Source organism: Lepisosteus oculatus, chromosome 14 (genome assembly GCF_040954835.1).
Source record: "Lepisosteus oculatus isolate fLepOcu1 chromosome 14, fLepOcu1.hap2, whole genome shotgun sequence".
In the NCBI taxonomy this organism is placed as follows: domain Eukaryota; kingdom Metazoa; phylum Chordata; class Actinopteri; order Semionotiformes; family Lepisosteidae; genus Lepisosteus; species Lepisosteus oculatus.
Window position 1 is genome coordinate 58,863,230 of NC_090709.1, and position 22,825 is coordinate 58,886,054.

General features: G+C 43.5%; 2 non-coding genes across 2 annotated transcripts; both read right to left on the bottom strand.

Moving 5' to 3' along the window:
• Window positions 1-14,583: 14,583 nt before the first annotated feature.
• Window positions 14,584-14,676, bottom strand: trnak-uuu (transfer RNA lysine (anticodon UUU)). The gene is made up of 2 exons: window positions 14,640-14,676; window positions 14,584-14,619 (listed from the first exon to the last, which is right to left on the bottom strand). It is a non-coding gene; the product is annotated as a tRNA-Lys (tRNA).
• Window positions 14,677-19,724: 5,048 nt separating this feature from the next.
• On the bottom strand, window positions 19,725-19,797 carry trnaf-gaa (transfer RNA phenylalanine (anticodon GAA)). Its single transcript has one exon. It is a non-coding gene; the product is annotated as a tRNA-Phe (tRNA).
• Between the last annotated feature and the right edge of the window lie 3,028 nt (window positions 19,798-22,825).

Here is a 22,825-nt window from a genome sequence, read left to right on the forward strand (position 1 = left end):
GCCGTTTTTAATAAGCTGCTGAGTAAAGAATATTTTAATCTTCCTGCTGTCAGTAGTATTGTGCATATAGTTGACTCTTACCTGAATGAAAACAGGACGTAAAGGAAGGGTTTCAGAATTCAGACAAAGCTTTATTCGCGTGCTTACAATCTGAGTAATTGGAAACTGCACTATTCTGTTGCCTATAGTCATATACGGGTTTTTCACATGAAGCCGTATTGAACAGTATTTCTCGTGTTGTGATCTTGTGTATATAGCGGTCCCCCGGGTTCCAGTTAGTGCGTAATTACGCATCGATGAAAAACCGGAGGTTTAAAAAAAGATAATTACCTCACTGATACTTTGATGTAGAGGCTGTGGTAATATCCACGTCGTGGTCTTTAAAATGTATTTGGTTTGAAGGCGTTCTGTGCTTCCGTTGCGAAGATATGGACAAAAGAATATTCGTGATTGGTCAAAAAAATGTCATATAAACGAAAAAGTAAAGGCTGAGAAAGCATTCACAATGTATTTTATACACAAAGCAAGTATTCTCGCGATTCTAAGACGTTTCGTGTAAACGCTACAGGCGTGCCAAAATCGTTTTCGAACTTCAAGCTAACTTTACTCCGGTCTGGTACCGTAGGTCACGTAGGTTAAAATCCCAGTCATGTTTTTTTTTCTATCTTGTGGTACATAACGTACCATTTCAGACTATCACAAAGGGCTTGATTTCGTTGAATGCATGTATTCATTTCCTTTCTGGAAAACTTGTATTTCAAGAAATTCACACAGCTTGCGAGAAATGAAATTCAATTCTTGATTATCAGTGCAGAAGAAATATTACCAGCTTAACCTGAAAGTTGTGATGCGAGACACGGACCCACCATTCCATCTGTGTGGCGCGTTCGGTTGTTCACTGAAAGGTTGGTGGTTCGAGTCCACCCAGAGACGTGTTTCTTATGTGATGTGAACATTGTCTTCGCAAAGGTCGATTGGATTTCTCAGCGAAACCTTAACCATTTTAATATTTGCAGGAAATGCGAGTGCTTAACAGGTGTCAGAATCACCGGGAAATGTCCAATTACTGTATGCCCAACATCGCAACTCCCCAGAAAACCATATTCACCCAAGAAAAAGTCGAGTCGTCATTTATACCCCCGTTGCATCCTCTGCTGAAATATTTTAAAAATACAATGCAGAATTGTTTAAGAACATGCAAGCATTGTTACATTAGCACCGTGCATTTGGACTTCGATATTTTGACATATTTACCTTAATTTTAAACATAAATACTGTACAATCTATTGTAATTTTGTTGTACTATTAAAATATGTTAGCTGAAGATGCAAAGGGGTGAAAGGGAAAGGTCAGAGGGTGTAGTAACACCAAGGTTAGGATTGGTGGAGGTGATAAGGGTGTTGATGGTTTTTCTCTGTAGAGGATTTTGAGTTTTTTTTCCTTCTCTGAAGTGAGAAACTGGAAGAGTTGGGAGTTGAGGGATCTGATGAGGTTAGTTATGTAAGGAAGTTGATGTGGAGCTGTTAGCTGTAAAAACTCCTTAATGTCTTTGATGTTGTCATCAGCGATAAACTGCACTCAGCAAAGATAAAAAGAAAACTATCTTTGCTTACTGCCCTGTCTTTCTCACACCTGAAGAAGGCTCCACAGCCGAAACATTGTGATTCTTTTCTTCTCTTTTCAGCAGGAATAGTCCTTTACTTGTTCCTTTGCAGCCTACGCATGCTGACGCAGCTACCCACCCGATATCTAACATTCTATAATCACAACTATGAATGTCCACTTTGGGTATTTTTTCCATGCTTATTTATTATTATTATTATTTATTCTGTCATTGAAGCATATTTTATGTCATACTGAAGTGTCATAATCACTGAAAAAATATTTTTTTCATTTAGAAAGTCAGAAAATGATAAATCACTAGGAATTGCATTTAGCCTGTTCTGATCTAGATTTTCTATATACTTTAACATGCCATGTTCACAATGTCGCAACTCAGAAATGAAACAGTGAAGTGTTGTAATTACAAATGTACATAGCGTCGGTACATTGAGATGTTTTGGTAATGAGGAAGGAGGGACATGCAATGTTCACAGGGTCAAATTTATAAAACGCTAAAGTAAAATTTCTTGTATTTCGGGATTATGAGAGCCTGTTACATTTTGTCTCACACCTCAGTGTCAGAATTTTGAGACATTTTTATCACCAGGGGTAGGTTCATAGCAATAAGCAGAAAGTGCGATCATCCTTTGCTCATCCTCGGTTAACCATATATTCTCATATGCCATGTTCTGAATGTCTCATTTAAAACTGCTATATTAAAATTAAGACTTTTTTATGATCAGAAGGCAAGGTTGTGGTAAATATGCATAAAGTGCAAGTGAACTTATGTTTTGCCTTTGTCTTGTTATTGTGAGTTTTGAAAATTGGTTTTCGATTTTCTGAAATGTGTTTCACACAAAAATGCAATTTGGATGGTCACTACTTATATATTCCCCTTAATTGAGGATATGTACAGTAATCCATCCCGATTAGTACTTTTAAAAATTACTGTAGAGAGCCATCAGAAAGGGAATGAAAACTTGCATTAAACAAAATCAAGCTGCATGTAATCATCCATAGTGATACATTTTGTAAGACAAGACAGGAAGAAAGACACTGGTGGGATTTGAACGCAGAATCTCCTGTTTAATAGGAAAACACTTTAACCAAATCAGCCAAGATGCTGTCAGAGTATTAACATCATGTCTGCATCAGTGATTACAGCTGACTATCGCTGGAGGACAGTTCACTGTGAACAAGTCAGCCTGCATAATGAGGGGGAAGAGACTGACCTCTGTGATGCACTATAGCGTTACACTAACCTTCTATCCAACTGTTCTATGCTGCATTCTACCCTAGTGGTAAATATTGGTTTCCGTGCGTGTAATATTCCTTTTTTTGTCAAATATTATCAAGCACAAATTTTGCTGTTGAAAATAAGCCTAGTGGTTTTCAATGTTGTGATCCTTTTCCCCCAGTGTCACCCAAATTGATACATTGTGCTTTGGCAATTCTTCAGGCTATATTTTTTAGAGGAGCTCAGTTGAATTAGTTTGCGTATATATAGTATTTATTTTCCCCTTAATCCTTTAAAACATATTACATTTTCAAAACATTGTATCTTTCTTCCTACTAATTGTAGCGGCAATGCTTGTTAATAAGACAGAATTAAGTGTTGCTGTGCTTTCCCAAATGAGGCCCCATCTCTCTCTTCAAGCTATTCATGCAGGCTGATTTAAAGATGTTTTCTTTTGATAAGGGACAGCTCCCAAATGGGGATGCATTTAGCTAAGCCTAGCTATCATGATCAATGGGCATCCATTGGCGCCTATCTGTCTAGGGAGTGCCAGATGAACATCTGGACTGCATTCCTAAGTGTCAGGAGTAAGTGACTCATATCTCATCTTGATCAACCAATCAGGGACTGGTAGGGCTGAGTAACCCACGTGGGATTCTGATGCCCATGGAACTTTCAGCCAATGAACAAGCTGAAGTTCCTCCAGGTAAAAACAGGCAACACAGAGCTCCAAGACTATTCCAAAGGGAATTCAAAGGAGAATTCCAGGGGTGTGAGACAATTCCAGGGTGGGACGGCCCAGGAGCAGAAAGGCTCCCAAGGGCAGGACATTCTCGCAGCACGCCTCCTGACCATTCTGAGACTCAGCCCGGACAACCACGGAATGGCCAGTGTGTCTGAGTGCCAGAACTTTCCTTTGTTCTAAGAGTCTAGAGCGGAGGTTGCCAGAGAGTAACCAGCAGCAGGCCTCGTGAACAGGTCGGAGCTGTGGACAGCTGAACCACTATTCAGAACTAGCTCTTCATCAGGAACGAAACGGTCCTCTTCCTGACTTGCTGGGACTCACAGTCATCTTTTCTCCTGTGTGCAAACTTTGCTAGTTAAAGCCAACACTAACTAGCCGGTCAGTGAGCATCAGCAGTGCACCGTCGCAAGCAGCACAGCACAGCCTGGCCCCTAGCCAGACAGCACGGATTGGACAGCAACAGCCTGCAACTGTTTCTTTGTGCCCGCAGGAGATCTGAATCCCCAGTGATTGGATGAGTATTCAACTTCAATGCATTACAGCTTGAGAATTCAATTGTTATCCCAACCAGTTGATATTAATTTAATTCCTAAGAGTTATGTTCTTGTTTTGAGTATCTAATGTAGAAGTTGTAACCAAGTTCAATTACAAAATGGTCTAAATGAATGATACAAGTAATAGGTTTATTCCATGCTGAAAAAAAGAAGAAAGAGAACACAATGAATGAATGAATGATATATACTGTATGGGTGACAGGGCCTTCTGCTGTTATGCCCCCAACCTCTGGAACTCACTACCCAAGGATAGCAGAGTCACCTTGCCTAAACTAAAATTCAAATTCAGATTCAACACCTTGTTCTGTAGAAGAGCCTTTACTTAACTGGTTCTATTCTTCACCCCTCTGCTTCTACTTTTCTCCTCAGTCTATTGGAATTGTTTTATCCTGTGTATTTTAATTGTCATTCTATCACGTGCTTTGAGAAGCCACCTTCAGAACCATTATATAAAATAGTTTGTTCTAAATCCTTGAAACTTTAATAGGGCACTGCAGTAGGGCTAAAAATTGACAGCCTTAGTGGGCCATCATGATTTGTGCAAAATATAGGTTGTCACAAAGGAAGACTAGAATTTACTTGAAATTCATGACATGGGACACTGAAACAGGGGAGAGGCTTTGTGTAGTAAGCAGTCAGTCTCAATCTACACAGTCTGTGCTGCTGGTAGAGGTAGTTGTTAACACCCGTCTTCCGGATCAAGTGCTGGGACCTCCAGTCTCAATCCTAGTACTTCTCATGACTGTCCACTACCACTGCTGTGAAACCAACACCCATAAGACAAGACCTCCGAGATTCTAACTGCACCATTATTCACTGATGTTTGTGCACCAGTATTATTCCTCTGCTAAGGAAGGAAGGCCTACTTTACACCAAGCCCCTGTTGACAATTCCTTCCTTGTGTTTATTTTAGTCAGTTTGTGCAGCCCAGAGTAGGACACCAGATCTCGCTCTTACTGGGCACTACAGTAGCAACTCACTCCATAACCACTACCCCTCTAGGAAACGGGAGGATTTCCAGTATATTGAACACCTCTGTCTCTCCCCCAGTAAAAAAAAAAAAAAAAAAAAGTCACACTGCCCTGCCAAAGGAATAGTGCGGCCATCTTCCCCAGTACAATGCTTTATTACTCCAGCCATTTTCAGTCCTCATTGGCAGCAATACAGGAAGCATTCTTGAAAGTGGAACCCCCACAAATACAGTACTTCAATTTATTAATGGGTCTCACTTCCCTTGAATCTCTCCACCCCATCCAAACCATAAAGAAACAAGGGCAGGCAGAAGGGTCTTTCACAGCTTTATTGAAATGTTGCCATTACAAGGCGAGTGGAGGCAGGAGAGTCACAAGGGCCAGGCTGGTGCCTTCATTCAAGCACTTGGGGAGGAAGAAGGAGAACAATCCAGCTGAACTGCAGGACACCCACCCCTACAGGAGCTCCTCCTGCCAGACCCTACCTGTCCACTGGCCAACATCTCCAAAGTCCTCTGCTCCCTCCACATCCTCACTGGTGCTCTGAGGGTCTCCCTCCTCATCCTCAGTCCAGTCAGCTCCCACATCCAGAGGAGCTTCTACTGGTGCCACAGCCACCCGACTGCGGGTCACCAGGCTCCTGGTACCTGTGGACAAGCAGCACCCAGGAGTGAGGGATCTCCTATACCCAGAGACCTACAGTCTACTTATCTAAACAGTCCCTTTTTCCAGCACGGGATCATTCCTTAGTTGTCCAAGCATGGTTGTCTCTTGGGCAGAGATGCATCCACAAGGGATAGAGAACCAGACCCACCTTCATTCCGGCTGCCAGCACACCTGGACTCACAGCAGGCACAGACCTCATGGTCACCATACAGCTCCTCCCACCTGGAGGAGAGGAGGCATGTCCCAGAGCACCCTCAGCAGGCTCCTTGCAGAAGTACCTCTTAGCCTCCCTGTTTTAGGTGCAGGACTTGGTCCCTGGTGTTGCTTTAGCAGGAGCCACAGCCATGACACAGTGCATGTACAGCTCAGTCACTTCATGCTGCAAGAGGGAAGGTCACAGCATTAAGGGATCAAGGCCAATAGAGGGACAGAGAAAGACCTTCTGCCATCAGTGAAGGCAAGCTGGCAGCTCTAGGCACTACAGCTGCCACAGTCTGGTTCACATCTAGATCATGGATGAAAAAGCAGACCATGGATCAGTAGAGCAAGAAGGCTGAGCAGCCTTTGAGAGCAGTACCTTCCTGGACAGCTTCTTCTGGAAGAGGAAGGCATCAATTGTGAAGCGGAGCACATCCTCCTGCTTGGAGGGGACAAACCTGGACAGGCAGCCATCTGCCTTGCTGTCCACCATGCACCCGAGGACAAGGATGAACCCCTGCAGGCTCTCAGGGCTCCTGCCCACCTCCCCTCCAAGAAGGGGCCGTACCCCAAGTTGTCAATCACAGGGAAACGGGGCTGCGAGTGCTTGTCTGGTTTCTCCGTTACGTAACACGAGTGGATGTACAGCCTCTGCTCCGCTGTGGCAAAGTAAGCAGTGGCCTGGAAGTATATGGGCTGACCCAGGAAGTACTCATCCTTAGGAGAGAGCGAGGCAGCATTACACCTGCACACAGCACCCCCTGCAGGCAGGAGGAGCCACTCACTCAAGGAGCTTACAGTTGGTGGTGAGCAGCACAAAGCTGTGCTTGTTCTTCAGGTCCTTGAAGAAGGTCCTTCTGGCCCACGTGGGGACATAGCCAACCTTGTAGGAGTAGTGGAACCTGCAGGACAGAGGGGATGAGGGGCTTCTGGACACTTTCCCAGCAGCGGCAGAGCCCTGCCTACCTGTTGTAGGAGCACTTGACCGGCACAAGAAGGGAATGAAGCGATGCACAGGTGCACTGGAGGAGGGTGGGGCATAGCGGAGAGTGTTTGAGTACACCAGGCGGCCCTGGACAACCTGCAGGGTCACAGAGGAAGGGGTATTCCCAGGAAAGGCAACCCCGACACTGGCCCTACAGCTCACATGGATACACTGCCTGTAGATGAAGACCCGTTTACCAATCGCTCGATACCGCACTCGTGAAGCCCGTAGATGAAGTAGAAGTAACGGCGTGTGGTTCGGCTGACGCTGCAGTTGCCCAAGGTCACCTCCGATGGCCGACAGCTGAAGCCGAACAGGAGCCGACTGACCCTCACGTACATCCTGCTGGAGTCGCACCACACGGCCACTCCTCGGGTGCCCCCGATGGCCGGGCGAGCCGGCTGCCACCCTCGCTGGGGAGGAAACAGGACGCTCTTGATGTAGGCGGGTAAGGGGCGGCTGCCGGCTTCGGGCTTCATCTTCTCCTTGTCGAAGTAGGGCGAGTACGCATCTCTGGACACGGGAAGGCGGCGGAAGTCTGAGCCAAGGACTGCGAGTCGTTCTCGCTTGCAGACAGGTCTTCGGAGGGCGCATCTGCCAGGTTCAAGTCCTCCAACTGGGCTGCGTCTTCAGGAGCCGGGAGGTCGGCCTGGAGCGCCAATTCCCGAGAGTCCCAGCCAGCCGGCCCGGCGGAGACCAGTGCGGGGAGCCCGGCCCCTGTGTACAGGCACAGCATAAAGAGAAACGAGCGCATCGCCAAATTAACGTCCCGTTCAAATGCTACAGGAGTAAAATAAGTAAACCACAAAACTGTGTTAAAGCAAGAAAGCATAAAATGCGAACGCGGTGACTAGGTTTTTATACTGGCAGGACCTGCTACCGCACACCTGATCACACTACCGCTCAATCAACACAATCAATTACATACAGAGACCCGGATTGTTCTCAGCGTCTAATTAGAACCTGATTCCAGTCTGAGGCGGGACTCCGTGAAGCCGCCTGAACACTTTCCCGTGTGTATCTGACCCCAGCAGAGTTCCACGCAATTTCGACAGAATTAAATCACCCACACGTGTAAAATTTGCTCAGATTAATTTATTGTTCAATTAGTTTCTAATTTCCGAGGAAAGTGTGTTAAACTCGCTGTCAGACAGAGTACGGAACATGCGACAAGTCCGTCCACACTTTCCTTCATCGTGGGGGCTGTTCTATCAACATGTACCGCAATGAAAATAATTTTACTATTTTTCACGTGTAATTGCATGTCATATTAAAATGTGTAATACAAGCATTTCTTTGCTTCCCAGTAAAGAAATACTGATCAGCTTTTGACATGATCTGATAATAATTTGTCTGATTTTCCAGAGATTGCTTTTGCTTCGCAGCACTGAGAACCAATGGAAGCCCGTTTCAGCCAGGGAGTAAAAAAAACGCACTATGGTATCTCAGAATTGTGACTTAGAATCATAGAATTGCGACATAAAAACTCAGAATTTTGACTTTATCTCTCACATTTGCGACTTCGAAAAGCCCATATTTCATTGTCTGTCCTTTTGTTATTGTAACGAATTCGGATTCTAGGGCTTGTGCCCTCGCCGCTCCTACCCTACTTCGTGCCTCACTGTATTGGCTCAAACCCAGGTCTTGCTAGCTAGAACCCGAATCCGTTACAATAACAAAAGGACAGACAATGAAATATGGGCTATTTCGAAGTTGCAAATGTGAGATATAAAGTCGGAGTTCTGAGTTACTAAGTCGCAATTCTGAGTTATTTAGTCGGAATTCTGCGATACCATAGCGCGTTTTTTGTAACTCCCTGGCGGAAACGGGCTTTCATACATTTCAATTAGTCTGATCAGTGCAGGACAAGTTAATGTAGAATCATTACTATGTCTGTCTCTTGTTTGTATATAAATGAATGTCTTTGACAACTTAATGTTAGTTTTTAATTTAGTTTTACGATGTAGGTCATGTGTTAACATATGCACGAGCATACGAAATGTCTCACTCCTGATTCAGCTCATGCTCCATAGGAGAGAAGAGATTCCTCCTGCTTCTCGTACAATCATATCAGAACAGAAGCCCGTGTTGCCCAGCTCTGATTCAAGAGCGACTCGTATCTTCAGCCCTTTTTTTATTCGTGATCCTAATTTTCTTTAGTTATGATCAATATTGAACTTTTTCTAAATAAAACGACAATAATCAAACATGCAGGCAGACTTTTAAAAAGTATTAGGAGCTGACAAATGCAAACACCGTTTAGAAAAAACACACACGTCTCAGGCCTTAACCATGACAAGGATAGGATTTGAACCTAGACGAACAGAGCACAATGAATTAGTAATCCAAAAAGTGACTCCTGTTTAATTTTCTTTTCGCTTGCTCGATTTGTAGTACGCTCCTAAATCCTTACAACCGATAAACAAAACGGCTTCATGTGCCACAGCATTGTGCTGCAGGTACAGTTTGCACCGTGTATTAGGCGAACCCGAATTAAATATTTCAAATATGTGAAGAATTACATGAAACCTGAAAAAAGATCACAGCCAATGTCAGCAATTCAGAGCCTGTAGGCAGCTTCAACAGAACAAAACGATCTGAAGCCGCAATAATTTCATAGAGTGTATTGTGACACTCTAACCACGTTGTTGCTATTACTGCTACTTCTGCTGCCGTTGCTTTAAACTCTACTCAGCGGGCAAGTAAAGTTGTATAAAGAATAGACTACTTTGAGCCGTCCAAATTCCATTATGTGAATTTAAGCTTTTTTTTTTTATTAATAACAGCATTAGTAATACAATGCGTGCTCAGAAACCTTACTTATTAGCTTATGAAGCAATAGTGTTTCGACAATTTGCGGTCTTCAAAAAGTAAACGCTGAAGTTTTTATACTTCCTTGTGAGCAGATCACCTTTGATTTAGAAAAGGAAAACTTACTCCCCTGTTGCTTTCATTGCAATATCTGAATCGAGACCCAAGCGCTAAGAAAGCTGAAAAACGCAGAAGTCATAAACCCGATTTTAATTTAGACACACATTTTCTAATGCAGCCTTCATTACAAGACAGTCTATTTCTCGAAAGCGTGTTATGTAAAAAAGAGAAAAACGAAAATATATGGATGACAATATTTAAAAGCTTAAGATTTTACTTTTGAGAAACTGTCATTTTATGTATCTAGACGCTTTTCAACCACTGCTTTTAGAACTTTGCTGTGCTTCCTGAATCATTTTCAGCGTTATAAACTGGGTGTGGAAGTAGCGATCACTTTGTAGAGCAGTTGATAGACTGGAGCTGTTCAGACTACTCTTGTTATTTCTCAAATGCTTCCATCATTTTTCTTTCAGGCTTGGACGCGAGTGTGTACATGTGTTTGGTTTTCGTTTCACTGATTCCCATTGAAGATTTGTGAATTAACAAGGAAAGAATCAGTTGCCTCGGAAAGCAGAAGGTTTGGTTCTCAACGATCTTGAAGACACGCCCATGTAGAGCAGCGTGTGATGATTCGTACTATAAAAGACCAAGTGCTCAAAGTGACGTCTGTGTTTGCCGTTGAAACTTTTCATCTCGGGCGCACTTTTAGAAAGCAAAGATAGAGCAGTTGTGTTGAATCACACTACGACAGCTGTCAGCAGAGTGGCGCAGCGGAAGCGTGCTGGGCCCATAACCCAGAGGTCGATGTATCGGAACCATCCATTGCTATACACGCCGTCAGTCTAATGAAGTGAATTTAAACTGATCTTTTTCTCTCGTGTATGTGCAAGCTTCACACTTACTGTATTCGTTAATCTTTACCAATAGCAGATGCCCAAATGTATCTTTGGTTGTTCTGCGATCCTTCATAGTTTCTTCAATTCCTTCAAATGAACATCCATATCAAAGCAATTATATATATATATATTACAATTAAGGTACATATTAAAAATATCAACGCACATTTCTATAATGCTCATTTAATAATGATTGTCATGGATTGTCAAGTTCTCCAACAAATCTGTGTTCTAATTTTAAAATATTTTTGCTAAGGATACAACGGGTGTATAAATGAATTCTCCCAACAGCCAGTTAAAGAAAAATTCCACACGTGAGGATGGTTTTCTTGGACATTGACTTAGGTACTGAATTGTTTACTTGTTTTAGTTGCACACGAGTAAAACACGAAGATTTCCTGCAACATTCAAGAGGGTTTGCGAAGAAATCCCTTCAATTTTTAGCGGAGATAATGTTTACATCATCACAATCTGAAGCACGTCCCTGAGTGCGTTTGACCCACCAGCCCTTTGTTTAACAGCTGCAGAGGGACACATTCCCGTTGCTTTTCACAAATCACTGGCATTCTTTTGCAGCATTTCTTCTGTCCTGAGAAGCAAGATTTGTATTTTATCTTTCAGAAGTTGTATGAATTTCTTGAAGTTCAAAAACAACTTGTTCCTGAAAAGAAATGAACACTTGCTTCAAAGTAAATCAAGACGTATGTGTCTCTTGCTGTGTGTGCTCTTATCTGTCCATCTCTCGCTCCTCTTCTCTCTGGCAGTCTGTGTAGAGTATCTGAAGGGGATGTAACACCACTTGGAAAAGAAGAAAAATTATCAGGAAAAATTCTCAGGAAAATTCTCAGGCAGAATAAAAAATCATTATTCTTTTCTCAGTCAGATTCATTGCTCAGACTCACACTCAGACAGGATCTCAACTCCGTACTGCTCTCTATCCTCACAATCCAGAACCAGAAGATATTCAGACAATCAGTGCTGCTACATGAACAATATCAGACAGAACAGCCTGGACTCATGTCACATTTCCCCCTTTTATCCTTCCTCCCAGCCCTCTTAGAGACATAGAAGAGCCCCTGGTTCTCCTCTCTGTGAACTGGGCTCAGGGGTCACTGATCTGGCAGTTGTGGGCTCTGTTCCAGGTCGAAAGCAAGAAGGTTCTATTAACGCTTTCCAGGACTTCCAGCCCTTCAGTATTACTTTCTTTACTGTATGTCAGCCTCCCAAAATGTTTATAAATGTTTTATAACACACTTGAGTGTGGAATTATCTTATTATTTATATATAGTATTTATGTAATAAACACCAGTAGTGACAATATGATCAGTATATTGATTATTTGTAGCCGATTGTCCGATGGTCGTGTCTACAATAGTGACCATTTGACCAGTCTGTAGCTCTGGGCAGTGGGATTCAGATCACACAGAAGACCTGTCTGTGTGTGATTCCACACCAGCCCTGGGATTCAGCTACTCTCACAAATGTCTCACAGACTGTCTTATAAATTTACAATTAGATGAAGTCATGTAACAGTTTTACAGATAATTTAAATAATCAGACAGCAGTTTTGGCAGTGGATACATCTCCACATGGGGGAAAGGGACAGTAAAATAGTAAGGAAAATACAAAAGAAGAAACTGAAATATATGCGCTCACTGTAAAGTACGAAGAGGTGGTCAGACAAGCAAAACAGCTTTGCGGATAATGTGAAGTGACAATGTTTTGTGTCAATCAGCTCACGGATTCAGCTTCATGTGCCTTAAGCTGTGCATGCCTTCATGAAGACTCTCTTTAAGATGATTGCACCTTTCATTGTCAAATCGCCTTCTTTGGATACAAAAGTTGCACCAATACTAAGAGAAAGGATGAGGAATGGCTTTTATCAAGCGATTGCAGTGTTTGTTTGACTGAGGATCCTTGTGTGCTGAACTGGCCTCTGGAGAAGTGTAGTGCAGTAAAACAGAAGGTTTGTGTCACTCAAGATTGTTACAGAACAGAACAATACAATTACAATACTTTTGTGAGAGTAAATATTACTGGTGCATCACAGTTCTTATAATGGTGAAAACAGGAGCACCTTCTCTACATTTTTGACTGAAGTATTTAAACGGAAAGAAATACTATCACTATGCAATTCATAAATGCAATTGAGCTCCTATAAAAGTTCTAGTCTGATGAAACAATGTATAGAATTAGGTGACAATATCGGAATTCATTCAAATGCACAAGATTAATTTTCAGCAACAAAAAAAGTGCTCGGAAATATTTTACAAGAATGAAACCTTACATTCACCTAAATAAGCATTCACCCTCTACATTAGCAGAGAACAGTAGGACAGAAGGTTAGTGTCACTGGGCACTGCATCAGAGAGGCCGATCTCTTCTCCCTCATTATGCAGGCTTACCCACTCATGATGAACTGTCCTCCAGCGATACTCAGCTGCCATCATCGACTCAGACATGACGTTCATGTACATATTATACCTTAATATGGCACTGCGTTACAATAATTTGATCAAAACAACTGGTGAATAAATAATAATCAAATATTTTTTCCTTTCTTTTAGTAGCTAAAGACCAAAAAAGAAGCATTTATTATTTTCCTCTCCTACCAGCCCTTACAAGTCACCCAGTTTTTAGTTTAGAGCTGGATTAAAGCTCCAGTCTCTTTGAGGGTTGAGTTGGAATCCCACAGCTGCCAAATATCTCCAACTATCTCAGTGTTAAGAAGCAAAAAAACTCACATTTGCTGCAGAAGGAACAGGAGAATTCGTGCCATTCAGCCTTATAGCATGATGTCATTTTCTCATTCTCGTTTTTAGATGCTTGTGATCAAATCTATGATCCTTATGAGTGTGGTCACCCTCCATAAAGGTAGCACAGATACAACGTGCCACGTTTTCAGAGAATCACATTAATTACAGGTCAGAAGAAGGTGACAAAGTGTCCGCTAGGCAGTTCAGCGATTTCAATGGTGTTCTCTGTTGTTTAGGTCCAGAATGACACCCGTTACAACCAGGAAACACACAGTGTCAGGCATCAAAAAGACTTCCCAAAACCCTGATCCTCTCCTTGATCCGGTGATGGCATCCAGACATTTCCTGCAACACAGCCAGGATACGGTCTTCAACAACACGAGTGAAAAGCTAATTCCCAACCTTTGCAATCCTTTGCAAAGAAGGACCGCATGTGCTCAGTGTTAAATGCACTGTTCATTATTAATAATAATAATAATCTTTACATTATATAGCGCTTTTAAAGGTGGCTTTTCAAAGCACTTTACAGAATGACAACAATGAAGTTAAAAAAATACACAAGATAAGCAGGATGAGAATACACAGTTAGAGGAGACAATAGATGGTGGTATTAAATACAGTAGGAACAGAGGGGTAAAGAATAGTGCATTAAAAGCTCTTCTAAAGAAGAGGGTTTTGAGTCTGGATTTGAAGGAGTTTAGAGAAGGTGACTGATATCCTTGGGGATAAAGATCCAGAGCTTTGGGGCAAAACAGGAGAAGGCCCTGTCACCCATAGAGTGTAGTCCAGATGGACTGGAGGACAGATAGGAAAACACAATTAGAAGAGCGAAGGTTGTGAGGTGGGGAGTAGGGCAATAACCCAGACAGGTACTGAGGTGCCAAGCTATGGAGAGCCTTATAGCTGAGCTTGAGGATTTTGAAGTTGACAGGAAGCCAGTGCAAAGACTCCAGGACAGGAGTGATGTGATCACAGTCCAGTGCTAATTTCTTTCTTGTGGCTGCTGGTTCATTTTCAACTGTGGACTCTTAAGAAGTCCTGTATTTGACTTGATCAACACCAATCCCTAGAGGATTTCGAAAGGTTCAATAAAAATGATACATGACTCTGGTGGGACTCGAACCCACAACCTTTGAATGACTTCATTCTATCAAGGCCTAAAAGTCCAATACGCTCTCCATTGCGCCACAGAGCCAGCTGTGTGCAAAAGTGTTTGCCCCCTTCCTGATTCCTTTTTTTTTTTGCATGTTTGTCACACTGAAAGTTTTAGATCATCAAACAAATTGAAATATTAGACAAAGATAACACAAGTAAACACAAAATGCAGTTTTTAAATGAAGGTTTTTATTATTAAGGGAAAAATTAAACCTACATGGCCCTGTGTGAAAAAGTGATTGAGATTTATCAGTCTGGAAAAGTTTATAAAGCCATTTCTAAAGACCAAAATTACCCCAAGAGCACAGCGAAGACTCATCCAAGAGGTCACAAAAAACCCCACAACAACATCCAAAGAACTGCAGGCTTCACTTGCCTCAGTTAAGGTCAGTGTTCATGACTCCACCATAAGAAAGAGACTGGGCAAAAATGGCCTGCATGGCAGAATTCCAAGACGAAAACCACTGATGAGCCAGAAAACATCTTGATGACCCCCAAGACTTTTGGGAAAATACTCTGTGGACTGACGAGACAAAAGTTGAACTTTTGTGTGTCAAAAGTTGGAAGGTGTGTGTCCCATTACATCTGGCGTAAAAGTAACACAGCATTTCTGAAAAGGAACATCATACCAACAGTAAAATATGGTGGTGGTAGTGTGATGGTCTGGGGCTGTTTTGCTGCTTCAGGACCTGGAAGACTTGCTGTGGTAAATGGAACTATGAATTCTGCTGTCTACCAAAAAATCCTGAAGGAGAATGTCCGGCCATCTGTTCGTGACCTCAAGCTGAAGCGCACTTGGGTTCTGCAGCAGGACAATGATCCAAAGCGGGCAAACTTCTATGCCCACTTTGATGCTCTGAACACGGTCAATGCTGAGAAGACCCCAAGTGTGCAGGGCGAGTTTGTTCTGAAACTCTCAGAGCAGGACGTGCAGAAGACTCTGAGCAGGGTGAAAATCCGTAAGGCTGCAGGGCCTGATGGGATACCACCTCACGTCCTGAGGACATGTGCAGCCCAGCTGACCACAGTGTTTACGGACATCTTTAACTCCTCCCTGTCACAGTCCATGGTCCCCACCTGCTTTAAAAAAAACACTATTGTTCCAACCCCCAAAAAGACAAAAGTGACATGCCTGAATGATTACTGCCCAGTAGCATTAACATCTGTGGTGATGAAATACCTGGAGAAGCTGGTGTTGTCACACATCAACTCCTCCATCACAGAGTCCCTGGACCCCTTGCAGTTCGCCTACCAGAACAACAGATCAGTGGATGATGCTGTCTCCCTGGCTCTGCATACAACCTTGGAACACCTGGACACTAAGAACTCGTATGTGAGAATGCTGTGTGTGGACTACGGTTCAGCATTCAATTCCATCATACCCAGTCAACTGGTGACAAAGCTCAGGGGATTAGGTCTGTGCAACTCTGTCTGCAACTGGCTGCTGGACTTTCTTATTGAGAGACCACAGGTGGTGCGGATAGGCAATAAAACATCAACACCACTCACCCTGAGCACTGGAACCCCACAAGGCTGCTGTCTGAGTCCAAGGTTGTACTCCCTATTTACTCACGACTGCACAGCAAGACACAGCAACAACCGCATCATTAAGTTTGCCGATGACACCACTATAATAGGACTGATCAGTGATGATGACAAGTCCACTTACAGGGATGAAGTTGTACAGCTGCTTAGGTGGTGTCATAGCAATAACCTGGACTTGAACATAAAGAAAACGAAAGAGCTAATAGTGGACTTTCGGAGACACAGGCCACACACTCACAGCCCACTCAGTATTGATGGAACGGAAGTGGAAACAGTCACCAGCTTTAGGTTTTTGGGAATTCACATCTCTGAAGATCTAACCTGGACTGTGAACACTGACTCTATCATGAAGAAGGCTCAGCAGCGCCTTTATTTCTTGAGGTGCCTCAAGCGATGGGGGATGCCAATACATGTGTTGGTGAACTTCTACCGCTGCACTATCGAGAGCGTCCTCACCAATGGGATCACCGTGTGGTATGGCAACACCTCTTCGCGAGAAAAAAAGGCAGAAAAAAAGGAGAATGGTCAAGATGGCCCAGAAGATCATCGGCTGCGGTCTCACCGAGATTAAAAAGCTCTATGAGGACCGCTGCCGTGGTAGAATTCTGGCCATCACAGAGGACAGTCACCACCCCGGGCATGAGCTCTTCACCCCACTGCCCTCAGGCAAGAGATATAAGAGCATACGGTCACTTACCACTAGATTCTTCAATAGCTTCTATCCACAAGCAGTGAGACTGGCGAACACATTTAGCCATCCCCCTCGGACCACACCTACACCATCACCATCTACCTCATTGTAATTTATTTATTGTACGTCTCCAGTCATTGTTTACACGTGTGTATTGTTTACATTCAAACTGTCTGCATGTTTACTTGCACGTTGTCTATTGTTTGTTTGTACATTGTCTTGATGCACTGTTTGCACTTTGTTTTGTTTTTTACACTTGTTTTACAAACGAGAGACTTTCTGTAAGTAAGAATTCCATTGTACCAGTACCGGTTACATATGGCAATAAAGTTCAAGTTCAAGTTCCAGTCCATCACGGAGGATCTGCAGCAGCTGGTGGGTGAGGGGGAAGAGGAGACTGGTGCATCGGCTGCACCCCTTTCCCCTCAGTGCTCCCAGGAGCTGGACTTGAGGAAAAGGAAAAATGACTCTGTTTTCTCCCCGAGCGCGGAGGAAGGAGAGCATGGTGATGGGGACAGCTGGAACCCCTCCAACCCTCCCTCTACCCCCTTCCTTGAAATGGACTCCGTGAATGCTTTTACTGCTGCTACCCTGATGAAGGCTCATTCAGAGGATGGCTGGCAGGAAACTGGTAAGAAGAAAAAGAAGAAGGTAACAGGTGAGACAGAAGAGAAATGTGTTTTGTAAAGACTGGTTCCACTTTCTTATGTAATATGGCTCTAAACATAATTTCTCTTAACACCAGAGGTATCAATGACAGAGTTAAATGCCAGTCTGTCTTTGATTACCTCCAGCAGAGAGAGGGAGATGTGTTGATGTTGCAAGAGTGTGCTTTAGCCTATCATGAGAGGTATAAAAGCTTTGAAGATAGGTGGGATAAATGGCCTTCTGTTTGGTCAGGGGACAATAACAACAGAGCCTCTGGCGTGGCCATTCTTTTCAAAGGATGGGCATTCAAATTGAAAAGTATTCAGAGGGTCATAGATGGGAGGTTGCTGTGTGTGGATGTGGAATGGGGGACCGTTAACCTGCGGCTAATCACTGTGTATTGTCCTACTGACGTGGGAGGAAGGGTGGAGCTACTCAAGGCACTCTCTCCCCTATTGTTATGTAGCACAGACGTGATAGTGGGAGGGGATTTTAATTGTATCTTAGAGCACACAGACAGGCAGTCTAGCTCTCTGATAAAATTGGATTCCAGCTCATTGGCCCTGCAAAACTGAGTTCAAGACTTTAAACTCTCAGACACATATAGATGTATATGTCCCACAACAGCAGGATATACATGGTCAGGGAGGAATAGCAGCTCCAGAATTGACTATTGCTTTGTCTCAGTGAGAGTGAAAGTTGTTGGGGTCACTCTTCAGCCTGTCTTCTTCTCAGATCATCAGGCTTTAGGGTGTAGAGTGGAACTCCAGGGCGGGACTGTCTTTGGTCCAGGCCTCTGGAAACTCAACACAAAGCTGCTAGAGAACGAGGGGGTAGTATCCCGCTACAAGGAGAAACTATCACAGTGGCTGTCCTTGCAGTGTCTGTACGGGTCAGTAGGAGAGTGGTGGGAGGAGGTGAAGGTGAGGACAAAGGCCTTTTTCATGGCTGAAGGAAGGAAGGCTGCTGCCAGACAGAGAGGAGTGCTAGCCAGGAAACAGAGGCAGCTGCAGCGTCCCTACACGATGCTGCACAGTGGCTTCAATGTGCTCGAGGATATCACCCTTTTAAAAAAGGACATCCGGAGCATAGCGGAAGAAAGTAGTCGAGGAGTGCTGTTAAGAAGCAGAGTGCAGTTCTTGGAAAGGAAATGAGAAGTGTACTCGCTTCTTTATCAGGAAAGTGGTAGGCTCCAAGTCTGTCATGGAAAGTGTAGTTGATGAGGAGGGATGAGAGAGAACAGAGCCGAGTGCTATCCTCTCCTGCACCGAGGCCTTCTACTCAAGACTGTACAGCTCTACAGAGGTAAAGGATGAAGAAATTCATTGTTTTACCTCAAAGCTAGAAAACGTTTTGAGTGAAGAAGATAGGGAAGTACTTGAGGGGGATTTGACAGTAGAAGAGCTGAGAGGCTATGGAGAGCTTACAGAAGGGGAAAGCTGTGGGTGCTGACAGGCTCCCTAAAGGGGCGTCTGCTTTTACTACTTGCACGAATGAAGGCAAAAAAAAGCCAATCGGCGCTTTACAGAGGAGTACTGCCTGACTGGATTGTTGATGAACGACAGAGGCCACTCCGACCTCTTCTCGGTTTTCTTCAATGACTTACTAAGGATCTTCTTCACATTTGCCCATGCAGGGGAAGCCAGTTACACCAAAGCAAACACAGGACAGTGCATTTCAAGCAGAGACCAGGAGGAACCTGTTTACACCGAGAGTGGTTGGAGTATGGAACAATGCGCCCAGCCCTGTTGCTGGAGTCGATTCTTGATGAGATCTTGGGCTCACTAAGAAGCCCCCGCTGGATGCTAATCTTTCTGTTGTTCTTGCAGGTCCTGTGCTGCTCTTGAGCCGACAGAGCTCATCTTGGTCTGTCGGCACAGCCAAATTGCAAATGATCTGCTCCGCGTACAGAAGGAACGTGCGTTTGGTACAAGAGTGCAGGAAGGCACCGGAAATACATTGGGAACAAATGACCGGTGGCTCAAGACCTCTGTGAAGTACAGGAGCGTGCAAGGAGAGGCTGTTTCTGCCTGGTCTTGAACCGGGGACCTTTCACATCTTAGGCGAACTAGATAACCGCTACACTACAGGAACCTGCGGGGGGTTGCTGCTGGTGTCTCACTTGTGTTTCGGGCTGAGAAAGGGAAGCATCACTTTAGGCAGGGGGTGCTGGAGAGAGGAACAAAGGGCACGATGAAACAAAATGCCAAAACCCGGGATCAAACCAGGGACCTTTAGATCTTCAATCTAACACTCTCCCAACTGAGCTATTTCTACTGTGCGCACCGAACACAGCCACCTGCTCCAGCTTTCCTGTGTTGTGGCATGAGCGCACCAAGAGTAGCGGGAGAGTGTTGCAGGAACGTCACTCAGAAGGAAAGCCACCCAGCTGCCCCCTCTGAGCTCTGTCCAGCGCATCTTCCTCGCGTGGACTCCTGCCTGCGACGGGCAGGAAACAATTAGCAAGAACAGAACAACACCCCACGGGTGTCTAATGACCACACCTTTGCATTGTGGCTACAACAACCCTGGTTTTAATCCAGGTCACAGCAGAATAGGGGCGTCTGCTTTCACTACTTCCACAAATGAAAAAACCTGGGATCTCCTCCCTCCTTTGCAGTGAGCACTATTTTTTTTCATTTTCTTCCCTTGTATTTTCCTTTCTCTTTTACTGTCCTTTTCCCCCCACACGGAGACGGAAAACATGCCGAAACCACGTTTCACCCTGTGTTTGTGCAACTTGTACAATGTACAATGTACAGAAATATAAACCATGCAGCTCCAGTGGTGCAATCGGTCAGCACGTGGTACTTATACAGCAGTGCACAGCGGAGTCATGCCGAGGTTGTGAATTCGAGCCTCACCTAGAGCAGTGTGGCCTGTGTCTTGGCTACTGAAAGCAACTCTTGAGTTTAGGTGCTCTTAGGTATTTGCTGGAGATCAGGTCTAAATTAACATAAATGAAACAAGTAAAGTTTTACTCTGTACCACACCCAAAGAAGGCTCCACTGCCGAAACGTTATTCAGGATGGAATAAACCTTTACTCGTTCCTTTGCAGCCCACAGATGCTGACACAGCTACTTACTTAAATTACCATCAGCTGTGGACCCCCAGCTGGCCTGTACAGAGATAAATGAGAGATATCTTCTTATATGAGAGGAGCATGATGGAGTACCGAAAACTTGAAAAAGCTCTCGCAGTTGGATTCTGTGTTTTTGTTTTTCCCCAGATATGTTTTTAATGTTCTTTTTCATTTTGTTTTGCAGTGAGCACTGTTTTTTCATTTTCTTCCCTTGTATTTTCCTTGCTATTTTACTGTCCTTTCCCCCCCAGGCGGAGACGGAAAACATGCCGAAACCCTGTTTGTGCAACGTCAGTCTGGGCAGGTCTTTAGCTACTGAAAGCAACTGTCCAGTTTAGATGCTGCTACGTTTAGGTCATGTACAATTTAAAGGTCAAAGCAAGACAATCAGATGTGAGGAGAATTCAGAACACGAGTCTCTGCTTTATAATTTATAACTATATATTTATAATATAAGTGAAAGACAAATTCACTATTTTCACTTTTTGTTTAAAGAACACTGTTATCAAATGTTCTGCACTCACAACGGTGTTTAACAGTGCTCTTTTCTGCACTCCTGATTTGAGGATCCCCAGCTACATTTTTTTGTGTTGCGCTTCAGTACCGGCTTTAGTGGACACCTTTTAGATCATGAAAAGCATATTGAGCTCCTTGGTCATGAAATTGCCAGATAAAAGCCATTTCCCATCCTTCCTCAACTTGCTCGGCAAGCAGGCAGAACGCACACCGAACGCAGATGTATCAAAGCAGTGTGTCCAAGTGGCCATAAAAAAACACTGCTCTGCTGGTGCTGTGGCTCACTTTGTTAAAGTGCCTGCTGTGTTCAAATCCCAGTGCTGCCTATCCTGCTGTACAGTTTATCTTTATAAATAGCACCATTCTTCTGCATTAAGTTTAATGGAGGTGTTCATTTCGTTTTTGGCACAACTTGTTATTCAAGAAATCCATAAAAAGATAAAATACAGAATTACTGACAGCTGGCAAGAAAATGATAATTATTTTTTTTTGTCTTTAGCCAAAAACCTGTGAATGTAGAATGTAGAAAAACACAATGTGTGTCACTTTCTCTGGCACAATCAGTCAGGGTGTCCTTCAGTCCTTTAGTGTATTACAGGTAATGCATGTACAGCCTTTAATATGCAATAGTGAATTTGCAGGTATCCTGGGGAGGGAAGAAAACCTAAATGAAGGAAATACATATTTAAAGGGGGTGTAAGTCTTAAATGTGTTCTGTACACATCTGGGTGTTAACTGAATAGATTCTTTGTATTAGTTATTGTGATTTGACACAAAACTTGTATTTCTCAGGAGACAACAGAATAATGGTGGAATTTGCGGGTACAGAAAATAACTTGAACTGAACAGGCAAATGTAAGGTTATGTTAAAGTAAAAAAAAAACTTTAACATAACCTTTTTCAATGTGATTATTAAAGACAGTTTCTTGGAACCGTATCTCTTCTCAATTCTGTGGCTGTGGTCCAACAGCAACGGTGGTGAAACAAGAAGAAAGTGCGGAAAGAATTCGAGAAAGGTTGTGTAGGATCGCACACCCTATAGTGACAGCGCTGAGATGCGTGGTTTAAAAACCTTACAAACCAGATAGGAATAGAACCTATGATCTTCCGAGCTGAAGTCAGACACATTATCCATTGTGCCACTGGCCCTGATGGCATACTTCTTACGACACCACTGTAATAGTGCCGCTATTAGTAATACTATACATCGCTCCGATCCAAATTTTCTCAGTTAGATTCTCGTGTTTCCTACTTGTATTTAGCTACTAGGTCTTTCATTTGGTCTGTTTTTAAAAAAAACATCTCTTTAAAACAGACAAACGGTTTTATGTGTCGCTCTGAAATTCACACACGGGGGAAGTCACACGAAAGATAATCACAGATAAGATATCATGTTTAAAAAGAAATCCAGAGTGGCGATAGAAAACAAAGCCTTATACACGCGATGCAAGTGCTCTGCCACTGAACTGAACTCCTGAGAGGCACTTTTGCCTGCGGCTCTTTAATTGTGTTAGGAAGAGTGACGTCTACACAGTGTACAATTTAAATCAGATGCGAGGAGAATTCAGAACATGAGCCTCTGCTTTATCGTTTACTGAGCTTTCGATGAACGTCTAAGGGTTATCTTCTATATAATCTTTTCTTCTACATTCATAGGTTTAAGGCTAAAGACTAAAAATCATTTTTATTTTCTTGCCAGCTGGTAG